This window comes from Canis aureus, chromosome 12, assembly GCF_053574225.1.
Source record: "Canis aureus isolate CA01 chromosome 12, VMU_Caureus_v.1.0, whole genome shotgun sequence".
Lineage (NCBI taxonomy): Eukaryota > Metazoa > Chordata > Mammalia > Carnivora > Canidae > Canis > Canis aureus.
Window position 1 is genome coordinate 20214366 of NC_135622.1, and position 16321 is coordinate 20230686.

General features: G+C 35.3%; 1 protein-coding gene across 7 annotated transcripts in view; it reads left to right on the forward strand.

The window, feature by feature from the left end:
• CTNNA2 (catenin alpha 2) overlaps positions 1 to 16321 on the forward strand; it is a 1080823-nt gene that overhangs the window by 42145 nt on the left and 1022357 nt on the right. For 3 of the 7 annotated variants that reach the window (XM_077843062.1, XM_077843063.1, XM_077843064.1), the window contains exon 1: positions 12857 to 12877. The exons of 2 other annotated variants lie outside the window; for them this stretch is intronic. The gene's annotated coding sequence lies outside the window, so the exon portion shown is untranslated. Of the gene's footprint in view, positions 1 to 127; positions 272 to 12855; positions 12878 to 16321 lie in introns of those variants that run through there. 2 more of the 7 variants (XM_077843061.1, XM_077843057.1) reach the window with 2 other exon arrangements.

Genomic DNA, 16321 nt, shown 5'->3' on the forward strand with positions numbered 1-16321 from the left:
GACCTGCCAAAATTCACATATTAAAATATTCTAGTCCCTGAAGTGAAGGTATTAGAAGGTGAAGTCTTTGGAAGGTGATTGGGTCATGAGTGCAGAGTCCCTATGAATGGGATTAACACCTTTATAAAAAGAGGTCCCAGAAAGCTGGCTCACAGTTTCATCATGTGAGGACCCAGGGAGAAGTCAGCAGTTTGCAGCCTGCAAGAGGGTCCTTACCAGCCCTTTGGCACCCTGCTGGCAACGTGATCTTGGACATCCAGGCTCCAGAAACGTAAGAAATGAAATTCTGTTGTTTATAAGCTACCCATGGTATTTTCTTAGAGCAGCCTGAACAAACTAAGACAATAGATTTATATTTATAGATTTATATTTATATTTATATTTAGATTTATATTGAACTGGGCTGATTCTTTCCTTTAATGTGTCCTACCCCCATTGATAGGGTTTTATGTATTTGTTTAGGAACTGCACAGGGCTATAGATGAGCCCATGGCTGACAATCAGAGATTTTCTTCCATATAATTCTATCTGGTTCATAGAAGACTTGTAGAGGCAACTTGTACCGACCCCAACTAGCACTTTTATTCACTCTATCTGAAAAAGAGAAAACATGGCTGCCTTTTTTGGTCTAGGACACCTTCAAGCATACATACGTGATAATGATGGCTTCTTGTTGTGCTTGAATTGGAACCAATCCACTGGCAAATCCCTTGTGATGTTGCTATGCTCAAACTGGGCAATCAAATGATGTGTGATGAGTATGTGTTTGACGATCTCTAGTGCTCAGAAATGCAGCCTGTGATATCCTACTTACTTGCCAAGGGAAGCCAAGTATTAATATCCCTTGTTTGCTTACATGTAAAAACTAGTGCAATGAAATGAGATTTGAAGTGAGGCAAACCTAGCTTTAAATAATGACTCCCCTAATTCTGTTAATTATGGAACCTCTGTATGAGTTTCAGCCTTTAGATCTGGAAGCTGAGGATTATGCCTATCTCATAGGTTGATTTTAAGGACTAAGTAACAAAGCATTGTTGGGAAATGTTCATTTGTGTTGGAGGCAGTCAGTAAAAGTTTTCTTGACTTACCCAGGTTTTAAGTATATGAGATAAAATCAGAAGGACCTTCATGAGTCACAAATTTAGCAATCTCTATCTTCTGGGTTAAGTCATCCTATATGGATGCAATCTATCTGATTCTTAAGGATCTTAGGGATGAGGATGCCTGGATGGCTCAGCAGTTGAGTGTCTGCCTTCAGCTCAGGTCCTGATCCCAGGACTCCGGATCAAGTTCCACATCGGGCTCCTTGTGGGGAGCCTGCTTCTCCCTCTGCCTATGTCTCTGCCTCTTTCTCTGTGTGTGTGTGTCTCTCATGATAATAAATAAAACCTTTTAAAAGAAAAGGATCTTCAGAGATGGAAACTCTACAGCCTTTTTTGTCAGACTATTCTAGAACCTAATAGCACTCAATAGTCTGGCAACTCTTCCTCATATCGCACCTAAATTTCTGCTGCTGTTGAAATTGAAGCTAATTTTTCCTTGCCCTGTCCTGGGTGGAAGTAGAGTAGGTCATTTTTATGTTGATTATGCTAATGGTAATCCTGGATACATAAATTTAAATGTTGACTGAATTTGTCTTGAGTTTTCTTTTCTTCATAACCTAAGATCTTTGCCTGTTTAAAGAGGTCAGGGTCTCAGGTATCCCTCTTAATTTATCTTCTTGTTATGTATTGTCCTTGGTGATTATCAGTGAGAAGCACTTTGTTTCAGAAACCAGGAATAGAATGTGATATGTGAGCTCTGAATGTTGGAATTTAAGCCAGTATCTATGAGAGATGTCTTGGAGAAACTAGTACTAATGCATATTTGAACATTAAATGTAATTCACTTTTAAGGTTACATTAATTTATAAAAATGACCTATGGTTATAATTTGCCTGTTTATTTTAAAATTCATTGCCTTTCTAATGGTTTAATTTGCATTCTGTTACCTAAATTTGAACCACTTACTCCCGTGGTACGGCAGACTGTTATGGAACATTTTAAGCCCCTGGAAAATCATGTTAAGTTCTTTAGTTCTAGCTGGTTTTGTTTTTTTTGTTTTTTTTGTTTTTTTTGTTTTTTTTTTTTTGTCTTCAAACAATGGCTTTGCTTATGGTAGCGTATTCCATATGAAGTAGTGTGTATAATTTCTTTCTTTTTACCCGAGGTTCAAAGTTATAGATTAACTGTCTGCTTTGTGTCGGTGTCAACATAGGATTGGCTTCCTCAAATGTCATTCATACCTATTATGTTTTATCTTACTACTGTGATACTAAACCTAATTAAGTGAAAACTTTAAGTTTAGTAGAATTACCTGTTTAGCTGTGCATAGAATTTTCCAAAAAAAAAAAAAAAAAAAAAAAGAATTTTCCTGGTCAGGTTTGGGCTTGATTTTGTTTTGTTTTAAAATGTGATGCTCACTTCACAGCATTGCACATAATCTCCAGAGTGTTTATGTATCTGGCTATACACATATATAAACATTCACACAGAAGCATTCCCACATTTCAGATCACAATATAGTGATTAGCATCTTCCAGCTCTGTATAGGTTTTCTCAAGAAAGTTAGGTAATATTCTTGGTATGTTTCGGTAGTTTCCTAAGCTAGTAAAAGCATAGTTCACAGTTAAACATGCACATAAATTGTTGCCATCTAACCACTAGACATGGTATTACTATGCAGACTGATTTAGCAATATAGTGATGGAAATTGATTAGATGTCCTATTATTATTAACTTAACCAGTTATCATTTTATACTGATAATGTCATCTTAGTGAACTTTTTCTCATCAGATAAAGCTCCTAATAGGTACCAGAATCCAGGTATTATTTTCCTATTAGTTATCTATCTGTGTTCATTAATTAAACATTTATGGTATATGGTAGGTTCTGTGAGGATTCATGGAAAGATTCATTATTCAAATAGTCACTGATATGTAATAAACAGGAAAGATATCAAATTAAGGTAGAAGGCACTCCATTCCACATAGCTCAGAGTAATAGGAAGAACTCATTTCCTGTTTGGGGAATTGGTGTAGTTCAGACATAGAAGATGACAACGACTTGGGCATAAGAAAATAAGATTGTATCAGGAGACATGCTAGCCAGAGGGCAAACTATAAGCCAAAATTTATGACAAAAAGATGCAGAGTTTTTGTGGAAAATTTGGGAACTGTTCATTTTGATTGGAACCTGGGTAATGGGGATAAATAAGGGTACAGCCTGACAGTGGAGGCTTTGAATGCCAAGATAAGGAGAAAATTAGTTTCAATTGTAGATCCTTTATTTAGCAAGTTAGAAGCATTGAATAGATGCCTATGTCCATCACCCCCACTCTTATAGTCTCCTCCCAGCTATGTGTCTCTTGCCAACTTTAGATTATTTGCTTCTCAAAGGTTTAATCCTTGGTTTTCATTGGACTATACTGTAGATGCTGAAATGAATTGTTTTAAAATATTTTATTTATTTATTCATGAGAGAGAGAGAGAGGCAGAGATACAGGCAGACAGAGAAGCAGGCACCATTCAGGGAGCCCAACATGGGACTCGATCCCCGGGTCTCCAGGATCAGGCCCTGGGCTGAAGGTGGTGCTAAACCGCTGGGCCATCCGGGCTGCCCCTGAAATGGATTTTGATGAATGAATGATGAATAATTAAGATTGAACTTTGTAGGTAGTAGAGAGGTAGTTCATATTTGAGGGTAGTACTTGGTAAGCTAAACTTTGGGAAATTATACTTGGCATTATAGGGTGAGAAGAAACATTGAAAAGAGCTGATCTTGAAGTTAGACTGTCAGAGACTGTTTCCCTAGCATATGCCATTGGTTTCTACGTCTGACCACTGGAAACTTGTCAATCTAACTGACTTCTTGGCCTTACTCTGGAGATTATGATTTGGAAGGTGTGAGTTGGTGCCAGCAATCTGGATTTAGCTTGTGGTATTTTGCTAGGAACCACTGATGTAAGTGAGATACAGTGAGGGCCTGGCCTCAGGGGAGGCATTCAGGAAATGTTACAGAGATGTAGTTGAGTAAACTTGGGAACAAATTCTTTCCTTAATAGTAAGGAAGAATCAAAGCTGACACCAGGCTTTCAAGCCTGATGCTGAGAGAATGGAGATGCCATCATGACATAGTGATGTTTAATAGTTGCTGACAGAGATGATTAATTGCACTTTGGATAGGGGGTGGGTAGGAGGACATGCAACATCCCAGTCCAGCAGAGGATTCCAAGATCATTTGGAGAGAGAGCAGCACAGAACGGAGTATAAAGAGTTTAAGGTTGATTACTACAAAACGCAATATAATAATAGTGGTTGTGATGATGATGAAAAAATAATACTAATCATGGAAAAAATAGTATTTCTGTGTAAGGCCACTGTTAAGAAATTTAAATACCATATTTCATGTCATTCTTACAAAAACCTTGGGAGATCTCCAATTTACAGGAAAATAAGAAGTGAGACTCTGAGATGTTAGTTGCCTGTGATCAAACAACTATTGAATGTGTGATATGTATGTTTTGATGACTTCTGTCTGTCTCACCATTTCAAGAAAACCTTTGTGCCTTGGGACAAGACAGTAGATAAAGATCAGCTAAAGAATTTTTTTTACTTTGTTGAAAGAGAAAATGACAACTTGGAGAAAGTGGCATTTCTAACAGTATCAAATGTTTCAGAGAAGTAAATTTGTATCAGAACCTGGGAAAAAATCCTGGCTTTGGCAATTTGGAGGTCATTAGCAAACTGGGGTTGGAATTTCAGTGAAATGGAGATGAAAGAGACAAATTACAAGTTTAGAAGTGAATCCTCAGAGACCGTGAAAGGTTGAATGTAGCAGCTCTATTAGCAGGTTGATAGTTATGGAAAAGTATGAAGAGGGACCCATTGTGAACGTTCAGGGTGAAAATGTCTATACACTTTTAAAAACATAGAAATAGACTTGGAAGAATCTGGCTGTTACGTAACTGTAAAAGTATCATCAAACTTGGTTTTAATTCAGGTTGCTGGCTTCTAAAGTAGGAAAAACAATGGGAAAATGTGGCAAGTGTGGATGGTTGGATGAATAATAATGTGACTTTGTCTCTTTTACACTCTTGCTATTAGGAAGAAAAAGAGGATGGATATTGGAAAGGCAAAACACAATAGATCTCATAAGCCTCCCAATTCAAGAGAATAGTGTGTGAATATGGTAGAAAAAGAATAGTAAGCACAAAATGATCAGAGTCACAGACAGAAGCTGAACTGTGACCACATCTCAGAAGCGCCTTAAATAGGATGAAGTGCTCACGGTGAGCTATTTACTCAACCTCAGGGCTGGACATTCATGGAGAAGCATCCCAAATTTCACCGCCTTGTATTTTGTCCCAAATTTTCATTATTTTAATACTTCTTTTTCATTTTTTATTGAGATCTAAATAACATACCATAAAATTCACCATTTAAGGGTTCCTGGCTGGCTCAGTCAGAAGAACATGGGACTCTTGATCTCAGAGTTGTGAGATCAAACCCCAAACTGGGTGTAGACATGACTTAAAATTTTTTAAATCATAAGAAATAAAATAAAATAAATAAAACTCATTTTATTTATTTTAAATAATAAATTCAAATACTGTTCATTTAAGTACAGCATAGTAGTCTTTAGAGTATTTGCAAAGTTGTGGAACCATACCACTAAATAAATTCAGAAGATTTTTCTAAATCCCCATTGTCATAAATAGTTACTCCCCATTCTATGTAGTGTTTCTACAGACTTGCCTGTTCTGTTCATATTATATAATTATACAATAGTTGAGATTTGTGTCTGATTTCTTCCCCTTACTATAGTGTTTCCAAGACTTACCCATGTTGTAACATTTATTAGCACTTCGTTTTTTTTATGGTTTATTAATACTCTATTATATGGAATACCACACTTTATTTATCCATTTGTCAGCTGATGGACATTTGGGGTGTTTCCACGTCTTGGTTATTGTGAATGCTGTTTATGGACATTAGTGTGTGTGTGTTTTGTAAACATATGCTTTCATTTTTCTTGGGTGTATAACTAAGAGTGGAATTTTGGTCATACGGTAATTTTCTGTTTAATTTTTTTAACTGCCAAACTGTTTTCTCTTTCTTTCTTTCTTTCTTTCTTTCTTTCTTTCTTTCTTTCTTTCTTTCTTTTTCTTTCTTTCTTTCTTTCTTTCTTTCTTTCTTTCTTTCTCTTTCTTTCTTTCTTTCTTTCTTCTTTCTTTCTTTCTTTCTTCTTCTTTTTCTTTCTTTCTTTCTTTCTTTCTTTCTTTCTTTCTTTCTTTTTCTTTCTTTCTCTTTCTTTCTTTCTTTCTTTCTTTCTTTCTTTCTTTCTTTCTTCTTTCTTTCTTTCTTTCTTCTTTCTTTCTTTCTTTCTTCTTCTTTTTCTTTCTTCTTTTCTTTCTTTCTTTCTTTCTTTCTTTCTTTCTTTCTTTCTTTCTTTCTTTTTCTTTCTTTCTTCTTTTTGCCAAACTGTTTTCTAAAGTGAGTATCATTTTATATTCCCTCTGCCAGCATATGAAGGTTCCAATTCTCAAATCCTTGCTAACACCTGTTATTTTCTATCTTTGTGACTGTAGCCATCCCAATTGGTGTGAAGAGATACCTTACAGTGATACTGAGTATCTTGTACTTTTCATATACTTATTAGCTATTGTGTGCTTTCTTTAAAGAAATGTCTATTCAAATCTTTGCCCATTTTAAACCAAGTTTTGTTTTTTTGTTATTGATTCATAATTATTCTTTATTGTCAGTATTAGAGCGTTATCAGATATATGCTCTGCAAATCTTTCCTACCATTCTGTGGACTGTGTTCACTTTTTAAAGGTGTCTTTTGAAGGACTTTTTTTTTCTAATTTTGCTGAAGTCAAATTTATCTCTTTTTACTTTGAGTTGCTGCCCTTTTGCTGCCATAACAGGAGCAATTGCCTTATTCAAAATCACAAAGATTTATGTCTATACTTCCTTCTAAGAGTTTTATAGTTTTAACTTTTATATTTAGGTCTTTGATCCATTTTTAGTTAGTTTTTATATGTGGTGTGAGTTAGGGGTTCAACTGCATACTTTTGCATATGGATATCCAGTTGTTTTAGTATTATTTTTCTTCTAAAGTCAATTGACCACAAGTATAAGGGTTATTTCTGGACTCTTCATCATCTATATATTTATCCTTATGCCATTACTAACTCTTTTGAAAACAGTAACTTTGTAATAGCTTTGAAATAATATTACTTTTTAATATTAACTACACATTTATGATTCCTGATTTAAAGTTTGTGTTTTTAAAAAGTATTATAATTAGGAAGACTCATTTGCTAGTTCTCTTCTTGGTCACCCAGGCTGAAAAGTTAACTTTTTAGCCTCTGGCTAAAAACTTGATACAGGACTTTGCAGCCCTTAAGTTCTGTGAGTGGAGACAAAGGAAAAGCACCTAAGTGGAGACTGTCAGTCTAAACAAAAATTAATGGTTATGGTCAGAGGAATTCTAGAAAAAAAATAAAACATTAGTCAATATTTCAGGTCTACAGTTTGAATATGATTTATTTCTAATTGTACTGTAAAATTTAGTTTAACCATGGCATTTATGGATTTCCTTTTAGAAACACATATATAGCATTAAAAGAAAAGCTCTGTGTGTGTATATACATTATTTATACATGTATGCTACAGTCATGCACTTATGCATATGTGAAGCTTTGGGTATATATACATATACAGATACACACACACATACACACAAACACACACTACACTCATGTACTTATGCATATGTGAGACTCACTGCTTGAGTACCATGATATCACTTTCCTTTTTATTAATTTAAAAAGTGAATAAATAAACTGGAATTATATGTTAAAGAAACTGGGATCCTTGTTTGATGCTAAAATTGCATTGTTCCTGTGTGTATGACAGAGAAAGAGGGAATGAGAATACTAATGAACTTATTTTCTAAGTCATTGCTCTCTTCTAATATATGAATGTGAATAACAAAAATATACAAATGACTTATGCACTCATGTACCAAGAATGTGCTTATTCGTGGTGTAGTATACTGGATATGATGGTGAAAGTGCAAATCCAGCTGACTTGATCAGGTATGCAATTCATTATATTTTACATATACTGTTTTGTTACATCTGGGGGAAGACATATAATAATAAGGATCGATACATTCTTTCCTTCTGCCAATGTTGTTTTCTCTTCTAAGTGTCATACATACACACACACATATTTGTATGAAAAATATATTCATTATTCTTGTATAATTTATGGTGGGGTTCAAAGTTGTTTGGTCTGAATGGAAACCCACCAAGCTTTAGGTAATAATATGCCCGTTGTCTCCTTAACACAAAAACTGATTTTTTTTAAAGTTGTGTTGTACATGTAGTCATCAAGACCATACACTATAGTTAATAGGTTCAGTTTCAAATGTATTATAGTGCTCAGGTTACATCCTTTTTTCTCAATCATTGTTGGTCTCCAGTGGATTGTAGTCTATAAATCCTTGAATAAGGGGTAGGGCACGGTTCATATTTGGTCAAAATGATCTTATTTTACTCTATGAGGAAAATAGGCATATAAAATTCGGTACTAATGATGCAAATAGTATAGTTTATGAATTTCTCTTGTAAAACCCTGTGCAAAATGTGGACAAGCCTTTGAATCACATATTGTTCTTAAGCCAACTCATAATTATGCTATGTGGAACTCAGCAAGTATACTGACGCAACATGTACTTAGTTTTCATTAATTTGGAAACAGTGTGATTTGCTAAATTATACATTGGTAATGCAGAGTAATCGTATGAGATGCAATCACAGGCTAGACTGAATGGCATGTTTCTGGTCCGAGATTACAGTGTTTTCGACCTTGGGCATGGTCAGTGCTCTTTTCCCACCTCATAATGGAGGCTAGCTCCAAGAGACCTTTCCCACCTCATAATGGAGGCCAGCTCCAAGAGGCCTTTCCAAGAGGCCTACTCTGGGCAGAATGCACCAATGGGAATGGTGCAAGAAGCATTTCTTTCCCTCTACCCTAGTTTGGCTCTGCCACATGTAGACTTATGTATGTATCACCTACTTGTATCATTATTCAAAATAGGAATGCAACTACTATTGTTATAGGGAGGTGATAAGTGAGTGCTAAGCCAACGTTATGAAAAAATGTCCTATTAAATTTCATTTTATTGATTTTATTGTGTAATCATGAATATCTAATAGTTCTTTAAAAAATATCAGTGGGAAACTCAGGTCCCAACTCTGTGTGCTACTTAATATTACATAATATAGCTTAGTGGAAGACAGTCTTCAAAGGGTGAACTAACAATAGTTAGTCACTGATAATAGACACATTTTAATAGAAGTTCTTCAGGAAACAATATTGTAATCTGGGAGAGGTGAATATGACTGAATTTTCTTTTTAAATGGAGGAGTATACACATTCTTAGCTTATTTTAGAAACCCTACCCTGTGGACCATGCATGTTTACATTGATTTTCATGGGACAAAAGTGAAATTGATTTATGCCTCACTATAGTAGTCTATAACACCTCTGCATTGCACATTTATGTCTTTTAAAATGGTGAGCTCACACTTTTTTCTCAAGTGTGCCTAAAGTCGTCTTAATATGGGGCGCAAAAAGTAGGAAGAATGGTTTGTCGCTGCTTCTCTGTTCCTTAGAACAAATCCTGGAATTTTTTTTCTTTTGTTCTGGAGTTCAAGCACATGCTAGTGAAATTTTTTATTTACTTTTTTAAAAAAAAATTATTCCCAGTCAAACAGTAAACTCTCTAAGGATAGGGGCTTAGAGCCATCATAAAGGACCTGGCAGACCATACTAAAACATGAACCTTTGTAGGCAGTGGGGGAGAGCAGAAATTTAAGTGGGGGAATGACCTCATTAGATTTATTTTTGTTTAAATATCGCTAAAGTTTGGAGAAGGATTTTGGTGGTCTGGCAAAGAGAGTGTGTCTGGGGGCAAGGAGAGGACTTAGAAAGCTTAGACAAGACGAGCTGATGATGGCCTGATTGCAGATATTGGTGATAGGTTGGAAAGTCAAGGAAGAATTTAAGCAATAGAAGAAGGTGGGACCTATGGGATTTGGTGCTTGACTGATATACATGGTGGGCAAGAGGAAGAATCAGGGTTCATTGTCAAATTTCTCTTTCTGCAACTGCTGGAGTCTTATACGAGGAGAAGTAAATTTTTATAAAATGCAATGAGTTCAGTTGGGAGTCTATTTCATGAAGTACTTGAAGGTTGTCAGGAAAGAAATATCCAGTAAATTGTTGGAAATAGGATTCTAGAAGTCAGAGGAGAGATCTCTGCTGGGAATAATAGTTTAAGTTTATCAATACATAAATAGCTCCTTAAGCCATACTTAAGGAGACTTTCTGGGGAAAAATATAAAGGGAAGGATAGAGAGTGGGGGGTAGAGCTCTGAAAATTGTTGACATTTATGGAATACACAGGTGATATAGAGTGAGGAAGACAAAATGAGGAGCAGCAAAAGAGGTAGACAGAGAACCAGGCAAGTGGGGTACCATGAGGCAGAATATTTTGAGAAGTTTGTGGCCAACAGCATGAAGTGATGTGGAGGAAGAAAGAAGGAGGAGAAATCTATTATCAGAGGTGCCTGGGTGGCTCAGTTGGTTAGACACCTGATTCTTGATTTCGGTTCAGGTCATGATCTCAGAGTCCTGAGATTGGGCCCGATGTAGTCTGGCACCAAATCTGCTTCTCTCCTTCTTCTCTTTCTGCACCTCCCTCTACCCCCACTCCTGCTCAGGCTCTGTCTAAAATCAAGCAATCAATGAATCTTTTTTTAAAAAGATTTTATTTATTTATTCATGACACACTCACACACACACACACACACACACGCACAGAGGCAGAGATATAGGAAGAGGGAGAAGCAGGCTCCATGTAGGAAGCCCGATGGGGGACTCGATCTCGGGACTCCAGGATCACACCCTGAGCCAAAGGCAGATGCTCAACCACTGAGCCACCCAGACGTCCCAATAAATCTTTAAAAAAAAAAAAATTATCAGTGGCTGATTGTGTGAGTGTGGTTTTCAAACAGTCCCAGTTCTGTAAGCTTTCGAAATAAACAAACAAAAAACCCAAACCCAAAACCATACCAAACCAAACACAGTTTATTCCTGTGTTTTTGCCTTTTAAAATTTGGAGTCACAAAGACTTTTCCCTTGTTGTAGGGGGGGAAAAGATAAGTAAAGGACCATCTTTTCTTTATTCAGATCAAAACACATAATTCATAGGAAAACATTTTTTTTTCTATGAAGGATAATTTCATTAAGAAAAAAATGGAAATTTTTATGATGTTGTCAACCATAATGGCTCTCCACTTTTATTTTCAGGGCATTCAAATCTGCTGTATTTTGAAATTGTATCTTGATATGCAGAAACCCAAAAAATGAAATGCAGACACACTTAAATGATTTATTTTACTTTCTTGTTGACTGTGCATATAGACAGGCAGACAGGCATATGAGATATTTATGATTATTTGGTTGAAAGAAAATATAAAATTTTACACAAGATGAGAATGTAACTGGAAAAACTTTAGGAAAAAATGGAAGTGCAATAATCCTAGTATTATTTTTTCTCTTTAGTGTATAATTGATACCTGTCCACTGTGATAAAATGGAATACTTCTAGGTTACATTGTATTTGGGAATTGAATCCTTTTTGCCATTATAATTCCTTTGTACTTAAAGTTCTAAGTAAAATGATATGATATATTAAAAACAAAAACGACATCTTTAGGATTTGCTCTAATCAAATGAAACACATGATAAAATGTCAAATTCTCAACATTGACAATTGAAATGAGGAGAAGATATAAGGCCCAACAAATATACAGTTGGATAAACATATAGAAAAGTCATAACAAATCAATAAAGTAGATGCTTTTAAAGTATAATTGAGGGAGAAATTTGTTCTTTTTTGTGGACAAGAAAACTGAATTGAAGAAGGAAATTTATTTGACTAAAGTACTCTGGCAAGTAACTCAAATAGCTTTGAGATTGCATTAAGGCCAATTTCATGAAGTCCTGCTGTTGTTCTTCTTTTTCCTTCTTCTTTTTTAAGTTGTTATCATTTGTAACCCATTCTCTTTGCCAAATGGATTTCATTGCTTTTTTCCAGGAAGATAGAATTTCCCTTGATTTTTAAAATAACCTTTACCCTGGCACTTGGTATTTTGTAACCTACTTAATCTGCTTCCATACTGGACATATAATTGCATGAGATAAAGTGGACTAGTCTACCTGACTTTCTCTGACGACCTCTCTATTTCATATTTTATGCCATTGCTCAGTCAGGAAGACCTTTCTACCTGGAGTTCCTTCCCCTTATTATTTTTACCTGTCGGGAAAGGTAAGGACCAACTCAAATGTTGTTGCTCCTTATAGCCGTCACCTTTCAATCCAGTCAGAAAGAGTTAAACCTTCTTTTTTATTCTGGCTTTATGATTCCCCTTTCCAGTCAAGTAGAGGCAGAAATGTTGGATGAATTCCTTGGAGCTGCAGCCTGAGGCTGGGTAGCCATTGCTTATGGGAAGGCCATAGAAGGTGGAGCCAAGGGATGTATTCTATATTACAGCATCCTGGGAAGAAGCCAAAATCAGGCAATGACTCAACAACTTTGAATGGTTAAGCTTTGAAAGACAGCATAAACTGGAGACTCCAATCAGAATAGAATAAATGGTTTGAAATTGAGGAGAGAGATGACACCTGAAAAAAAACCACTTCACCAGAGAAGATGGAATTATTCTTAGAAGATATCTGCAGACTTGGTGGGGAAGAAGGTAGGCTCCAAATACCTTGATCTCAGAGTGGACAACAGATCTTTCTTGCAATCATCCTAATACTATAATATTTCATTTATCTGTAGTTGGTTGTTAAATTCTTATCTCATCTGATAAATTTTAAATGTCTTCATAATCATGTTTTTGTTGTAATCTTCCTTATAACTATTCCTCAGTTAGTATAATGTCTGTCACATCATAGGTGCTAAATAAACATTTGTTTCATTTATTAAATTAATGTTAAACCCATCTTGTATTTAAGTATGCCATATTGACATTTCCAATTTTATACTTTTTTATTTAAAAATTATTCATTTATCTTAAAAAATAACTACTTACTGGGTCTTGGGAATTATACAGAAAGTACAATTATTGTTTATTTTATCTCTAGAAGATAAGGCAAACAGTAAATAGTTACCACATTAGGTACGGTATGACAGGTTTATACATAGTGCACTATGGGAATTCTTATGAGAATAGCTATACTCTCAGGGAGTATAGTCCATTTTAGCTGAGTGTAAAAATGAGAAGGGGTCTGCCAGGGAAGTCCTGGGGTACAAATGCCAGTGAATGAGGTGGGATGGGGAGGTGATGGTTCAGTAGGTTAATGTACTGGGAACTGAGAAAAGGTAGGAGACCGCCAATGCAGAGAGGGGTCAGATCATGAAAGTATGCTATACCGAAGAATTTGAATTTTATTTTTTGTCTTGAGAAGAATGGAAGGATTTATGAAGGGGTTCCAAGTGCATTTCTTTGTTCTTACTGCTTTATCTTTTGCCTAAGTTTTGATGTGTCATTCACATGTGCTTCTAGGAATCTATTAGGTCTTACGACATTAAACCATCCAGGAATTAATGGAGGACTTGATATCACTGCCATAAACACAGTCACCAAAGCCAGTTAATGATTGTGTCTGCACTGGAAACTGCATTTCTCCATTTAATAACTCCTTTATCAAATTTAGATGGGAGTATCAGGCTTAAACAACATGTGCAGGCTGACTTTATTTTCTTTTTTTATCTTTTGAGATCAAAATAAAACATCATAATTGTTTCTCATGCCAAAACTCTTTTGGAATTGAATGTATTGATATTTATTGTGGGAATATCTAAGCTGTAAATTCTAAAAACACATTTCATTACTTTCCAAATTAACTCAGCTGAGGCAAAATGTGACCACGGCTTATAATGACTTGGTTAATTTGCAGTAACGTCCACTTGAACACAATAAATTGAAATTGTTATGTACAGTCCTCACAGTCTAACAGCATTATTTTATAATACTTAGAGAATTCATTGAATATCTTCACTCTTAAATGTATTGAGCCAGGACTTAATGATGTATAAACCTATATTCAAATGTGCCAATGATACTACTATTTATAATCAAGGATAAGATGTGAGGACTTTTACAGTTACCATTTGCTCCTGAAGTTTAAAAAAAAGTTTGACTTAACTTTAACATTCACTGATATTCTATAAATTTTATTCTTCAGAAATTTTTAGTCAGTGAGAGTTTTATAAGAAACCTTGATATATTTGTTTTAAATTACAGCAGGTGGCTGTCTAAATAACCCAGAACCAATAGATGGTTGTCTCCCCTAAGCTATTATTTCTGAAAGGTCCTCAGGAACATAACTCCATCACTCTCTTGAGTGGATCAGTTCGATATTTTATTCCCTGGTAGTCAGTTTTCTTTTGATGAGATAACTTGTATCTCTTAAGTATCACTTGGGCAAGGACTTAATATCACAGTCCCACATGTTTAGCTGCGACCCAGAAATAATTTCTCTTTACACATTCGGGATACATGGCGAGTTACTCTTGTTAAAGCCTTTATAAACATGGGAACAAATTTCTTACAAATCATTGTTGTTTGAAAAGTATTATTATCCAATTTGGATAATGGAATTAAGAACCTATGGATGAAATTTGCTGATTGTAACTTATCAGCCTAGGAGCCTATGACAGTACTTATAGATTACATTGGGAATACTTGAGGCTAGATGCAGAATTTAAACCACTTTTGTAAATTGAAAAAGAGATGAGAAATTTTGACAGTAAATTTCATTGGGAGCACGTTCAGCGAAGTACACTTTGGAATAATAATTAGCTATAAATTTTTTAAATGAGAATGACTCTCAATACATTTAATAAGTGAAAAAAGATCTAGAGATAATAGTGGACTAAATTTGAACATGAATCAGTCAACTCTTTTACATAAAATGTGTTGATTAATGCTATGCAGAGTTACAAAGAAAATGAAACAGATTATAATGTTGCCTTCAGGAGACCAGTGAACTAACAGAAGGGAAAATATACATATAAAAGATCCAAACTCTAAAGTATGTGTGTTGTTCTTATTCATATTATGAGGTAATTTGCCTACTCTTGAGTGTCTGTGTGACCAGTTGAAAGGACCAAATGTTATGTGATTTTGCACTATTTTATTTCAGCACTGATAACAACCCAATTCGTTTTCTTCTGAGCTATTTCCTTCATATATAGCTTGGGAATATGTGGGTCATTAAATCATTACAAGCACTTGGCTCTAGAGGATTATGCTCCATAATGTGCTACTTGGTTTTTTGGTTTAAATTATTTCAGCATTTTTAAAGGAACTGTACCTGATCTTTATTTCTCTTTGTGAATGGTCAATAAAAGATGTTTCACCTTGAAAATTACATTTATATTTCTTGTAGTCACGTAGGCTTAAAGTTTTCATTTGTGTTTGCTTCCTCCCCACCCCACTCCTTATCAGCATATTCAGTCTGCTACTTAGAATTTTACTTTCAGAACTGGAAAGGAAGCATAGAGGCCATGTAGTTCAATTATCATCTGAGATATGAATCCTTTTAATAAGATCTCTGTTAAATATCCAGACTGTATTTCTAATACTTGGAATGACAATAACTTTCTAAGGCCCTTCAAATCTTCCTTCCTGATATTTTATCTTACTCCCCACCCCTGTCCCCCTGCCCCATTTTTTTGTCCTTTCAGCTTTTAACCTGGTTTTGATCATTATCATTCCAGGATGTCTGCAAATAGCCTCCTAACTGATCTTTCTCCTCCAGTTTTTCTTTCCTAGAATATCTTTACACCACTGTCTGAATAAAATTCCTAAAACACTTTGATCATATTGCTACCTGATTCAGAAACCTTCAGTAATTTCCTGTAGCCTTCAGGATAAAGTCAGAACTCATTAACTTGAAATAATCTACCCTAGACACATATTTCTGGGTTAAACTTCACCTTTTTCAGCTTCCCTGCCCACCCTTTGAGCTTAGTTGGTCTACTTGTATTAAAATTACATTGCGCTTGTTTTACTGCAGTTCTGAATGCTGTTCCCCTCCCTTACCTCTTCCTCTTTCACTAATATCTGCTTATTTCAGGACTATTCACATTTTAAGACCCAGTCATCCTTCTCTTTGGTAACTCTCTCCAG